Source organism: Physcomitrium patens, chromosome 14 (genome assembly GCF_059467195.1).
Source record: "Physcomitrium patens ecotype Gransden chromosome 14, ASM5946719v1, whole genome shotgun sequence".
NCBI lineage: Eukaryota > Viridiplantae > Streptophyta > Bryopsida > Funariales > Funariaceae > Physcomitrium > Physcomitrium patens.
In genome coordinates this window covers 1758841-1764840 of record NC_143423.1, presented here as the reverse complement: position 1 = coordinate 1764840, position 6000 = coordinate 1758841, and positions in this window count along the sequence as shown.

Genomic DNA, 6000 nt, shown 5'->3' with positions numbered 1-6000 from the left:
AAGGATTAATGATGGATTCTAACAAGGTCTAGACTATCATAGATTGAAAGATCCCAAAAATAGTTAGAGTTGTGCAATATTTTTTGAAATTTACCAATTATTATCAAATCTTTATTAAGAACTTTTTTCATAATGGACTCTACTTACATGTCTAACATATAAAGACAAACTTGAGTGGAATAAAAAAATAGAAACATCTTTTGAAGCCTAGAAGACAACATTTATTTTTATACCAATTTTATATTATATTAATTTTTCTAAAGTATTCTTTATAGAAACATATGCATCAAAATTTGCTATAAGTGTTATTTTATTACAAATAGAAGTAGATGATAAGCTCTACTTAGTTACTTTTCATTCTAAGAAATTTTTAGTAGTTGAGATTATTTATGAGATCCACAATAAAGAGCTTCTTACAATTGTGGATTCATTTCAAGAATGGTGTCATTATCTAGAAGGAACTTCTACTCCAATTATTGTATAAATAAATCAGAAGAATTTCAAATACTTCATATTGACATATATTTTGAATTATTGCCAAACCCGTTAGAGTATGTTTTTATCAAGATTTAATTTCAAGATCACTCATAGACACAAAAAATAATTAGATTTATGAAATTTTCTTTTTAAATATTCTTATCTTGCACTAAAAGAAAGATATGTAGCTTTTGATCAACAAAGAAAGATTTTTTTGAAGTTGAAGAATTTTCATGTTTAAGCAATAAAATCATCATTGATTGCTGATTCAACCTTTCTCAAGTAAATTCAATGAAATATATCTTTTGATCCTCTTATTCATAATATCAAGAATAATTCTTCTAAATCTCATGATATTTTTAAGTTCAAGTTTAAAAATAATCTACTCTACTTCAAAGAATAATTATACATTCTAAAAGGCAAAGCACAATTATGTGTTCTTTAAGCTTATCATGACTTTCTAGTAGCCGGACATTTTAGATACAATAAGATTTTGGAGCTTATATCTAAAGTTTTTTAGTGGCGTCAAATATAAAAGGTAGTCAAAGACTTTTAACAATCATGTGATATTTGTTCAAGATCTAAAATTCCTCATCATCAATCTTATAGACTTCATCAGCCATTACCTATTTCAAAACAACTATGATCTTCTATTTCTATAGATTTTATCATGAATCTTTTAATCTCAGTTTAGATGATTCTATATTTATAATAGCAAATAATTTTATTAAGATGGTATATTTTATATCATGTACAAAATCCATCTCATGTGAAGAAATGACTAAGCTTTTTTTTTACAACATCTATCACTATCATGGATTGTTCAAAGATATTATATCAGATAGAAGGACTTTATTTATATTAAGATTTTAGAGAATCTTTTTCAAGTTTTTAAAGGTAGATATAAAGATTTTTTTGGCTTTTCATCTTTAAATTCATGGACAAATGGAATAGGTGAATTAAGTTTTAAAATAGTATTTGAAGTATACTGTCAATTATTATTGAGATGATTGAATAACTCTTTTGCTATTGACAATGTTTTTGTAGAATAATTTGCTATATTCTTCTACTCAATAATCACCTTTCTTTACCAATTACAATTATTATCTATGACTTGATACTTTTGACTTTTCAAAAGTTGATAATCTTGTAGCAAAAGATTTAATAAATAGTTTGTTATAACTACATATAACAATAAAGACATAATTAAAAGAAGCTTAAGAATGTGAAAAGTTTAATATAAGTGCCTATTGCAAAGAACAACCACAATTCAATGTAGGAGATAAAATATGGTTAATTTGTTACAATATCAAGACTACTTGTCTTTGTCATAAGTTGGACTATTGTAGGTTTAGACCTTTTTTTATTAATAAATAAGTCAATCCTATTGCTTATCGATTATATCTTTTGAAATCTATGAAGATCCATCCTGTATTCTATACAAATTTTTTTGAGTCATATGAGACAATGAATATCTCAAGAAGAAGAAAAATACCACCTCATCCTATAGAAATAGATAATAATCAAGAATTCAAGGTGGAAGAAGTCTTATATTCAATCTGACATCAAAATAGGTTAGAATATATTATTCATTGGTGTGGAGATGATATTAATGAATACACATGGGAGCCAATAAAGAATCTTATAAATGCAACAATGAAGGTTGAGATTTTTTATCTACAACATCTATCAAAATATAGATAAAAAATAGAAAATCTTTGCTATAAGAAACAAGATTTAGAAAAGATAACATCCTATTTTCTTCTCTTATTTGATATTTTTGTGTATTTTTGATGTAAAAGAAATAGAAAACTAACAACTAGGAGATTCAACTTAAGAGTTATCACTTGTTGACTTATCAAATGAAACATTGTGATTATCATAACCTTCAAAATGACGTAATTGAGATGAAGATCTTCAAGAATAATATGTCTTTTCTTGAATAAATAGAAAGATATAACATATTTGATATCATGACCTTAGAAGAGTCTTCTAATGTTTGGTGATTTTATTAGGGGTTGAAATGACTCATGACAATATTCCAAATATTTTATTTGAAGGAAGTTACAAAGACCTCAAGAATGATAAAATAACATGGAGGTTTTTTTGCTCTAGTATGAGATACTATTGATGGTTGAGAAGGCCTATCAACCATCTTCAAAGAGAAGAAAGATCAAAATATGTGATAAATAAAATTTTCTACATCTTCAATTTACTTAATATATGATGTCCACTGTCGTATGACATGTTGTCTTGCTTACGAATGCACCGAGCACCTAGCTATGGAAGGTGAGATTCTGTTTCACAAGTATCTAAGAAATCCTAATAGATTTCATCCATACAAGAAGAATGTAATCTGAATTTCAATTCAAAAGTACTAAAAACACTCTTCTTAGTAGCCTTAATTATACATAAATCCGAACTGCCTTCTTACTTTCATATTTAAGCAATTTAGATTTTTCTTGTAAGCCCCAATCCTAATCAATGAGCTTTAATAAGTTGTAACATCCAATCCGACAGTCCACTTGATATAAAATTTTGCATGCAATTGTCAATATAAGTCTTTTATATGCTTAAGAAATTTTAGTCCAATGCAACTTACACATTGTGAGAAAACCTCCAAAAATTGCACTAATGTCAGTCATTTGCCAACTTGAAAAGTGAAGAAGAAATCCCAGCAGTGATTTCTTCTTTTTCAACCGTTAACTTTGACTCAAAATTGGTGTGTAGCTTGATCTTCAAGTCCTTTAACACCATACCAAATATCACTTTGATCCAACTGATAGATCTTCAGATATCACAGAAATCCTATCCAACCTCAAACTGCCAACTTCCAAAACCTTCTTGTGCTAAAAACTAGATATCTCTAAATCACACCATTAGATTATGAAAAAATTTTGTACACACTTAACCCTAATTATATTATATAAAATCCAAATCACCAATACAAACCTTGACTTTGAACAATAATTACTAAGTTGTCAAAAACTCTCCAAAAACAATCCTTATGCCTCTAGAAAGAACTTCAAGCTAGCTCTCAAATTCTATCCTTCGATCTTCAAATGAATTCCTATTTTGCTCTAGGTTGTCGTTTTAGTCGCCAGAGATGTGATTTTGACCCTGTCTCACAAATGGTCGACCTCCGGGTATCAATCTAACCTATCCTAAGGATTTTTTAGCCCAGCCTTATTTTCAACTTAACTCTAGTATCAACTATATGAATTATTTATTTCTTCTAACATGATTTTATCAATTTATGGTCTTTGTAAGGTAGTAGAAGAGTTTCTACAACCTAGAAGGTAAAATTACTAACTAACCTTCAATCTATTAACTATTAAGATAAGAAAATAACCTAAGAGGCTTTAATAAAAGCTATGTTTAGATAACTCAAATTATAATTGAACTAAGATAATTAGATATTAATTAGAAATTTAATTTTGATTATAATTTCACCATATAGTCGTATTACATCATGACACCGCTCCTTTTGGAACTTATTTCTAATGGGGAGGATAATATCATGGAAATATATATATATATATATATATATATATATATATAATTTTAATATTTATCTATATAATTAAGTAGAAATATGTAAAAATAAATTTATTTAATAATATTTCTAAAGAAGCTTTCTAGAAGCTTCATAGATGTTGTTTTGACTTTACATGTATTTATTGTTAATTAATTGGATAGAAACTTAGTCAATAAGTTAACCACAAGTTAATAGCTTGCGGAATAAGCTAATTATGTGACACATATAAAAAACTTGTCTTGCAAGTTAAATTACATGTCTTACAAAGTCAACATGTCTTCGAGGTCTTATAGGATTTTGCCATGTAACTCCTAGTTGAGAGTATATATGGAGGCAATAATGAAGCCTTCTTCACTCTTGTCAATGCCTTTTTAGTCCATAGTCTTATTTCAAGACTTTTTAATCTTCTTGTCTTTACCAATAGCTATTCTAGTTTAATATTATATCATCTTTGAGTGAATTTCTAGTCTTTTTGAGTGTCACAAGAGTATACTGATATTTTAGTTCTTTAGAATTCATGTCCTTGATAAAAACAAAAGAAGTTTTAATATTAAGTAGTATTAAATAATCATGGTAGTAATAATTTTGTATAAAATTTTGTACCAACTCTTGTTTGTGTTCCTAAAAAATATACAAAATCTAATAAGAAATATATACTAAAAATATTGTATGCATTATCTAGCATCAAAAAATATTTAATTTAACTTCTTTAATGAGAGTTTAGTTTTTTGAAAAAATAATAATGTTATTAGTATTCAGTTGAATTTTTTAATATTTTTTTGTATTTTCTTTTAAATTTTCAAACATAAATGAATGATTGATTATAATCTTGATCTATAAGCTTAATAAGGAAATTTTAACAATGAAGTTTTTTCTTACAATATTTATAGGAAGTTACTAAAAACTTAGAGAATAATTATTTGGCCTTATACTATAAATAATTATAAAGTTAGCAACATCTTCAATATGTTGAATTTTTTTCTTCAATCATATATTCTAAATTGTATTGCTTTATAATTTTTATCTTTTTTCTTAGATGTTTAAAGATCTATATTTTTTTATATATATTTAAATGTATGTATATGTTTAGCCTTTATCTCTTGTTTTTTCTTATATAATGATGTCATATTACATATACTCTTGCTTGAGAATGCACTAGGCATCTAATTATAGAAGATAAGTAGAAATACAACAACAATCCTACTAAGTCTAATACAATCTTAAATAAACTTTAAGTAATCTTTAATAACTTTTATCAAACTTTAATCAATCTAAAGTAAATTTAAAAGAAGTTAGAAAATAAAAAAAAGAAAAAAAAATTAATCTAAAAAAATAATAATAAAGATATTTCAAAAAAATATAAAAAATAAAATCTTAAATAAATATTAAAATATAAAATTTTAAAGAAATATATTTTTTAAATTCTAAAAATAGAAATTCTAAATAAATTATAAATAAATCCTAATTAAATCTTAATAAAGTCTTAATTGAAATCTTAATGATTCTTAACCAATTCTTAGTTCAAATCTTAATTAAATCTTAATTAATATTCTAATTGAAATCTTAATAAATCTTAATTAAATCTTAGGTCAAATCCTGATAAAATCCTAAATTCTTAACCCTAATCTTAGAAAAAATCCTAATCAAATCTCAAGTAAATTATAATCAATTACTATAGCTATTTAAAATCTTAATAAATATTGATTGAACCATTGATCTTCACTTAAATTTTATCTAGACTTGAATCAACAAGCAATTTTCAAGCACATAAAATTTGAGAGGAATTGAACTTACCAATTCTAAGAAAAGCTTCCAAAACCTCTCGTTTGTTGGCGACCCTCTTTCTTCAATTTGAATGTTGGTCTTTTAACAAAGATTTTTCCTCATTGAACCATTCAATTGCTCTGAAAATTAAGTATAGTAAAGGTATTCAAGTCTTAATTGTTCTTACAAATTTTTGCTTCAATTAAACAAGTAGATATTGC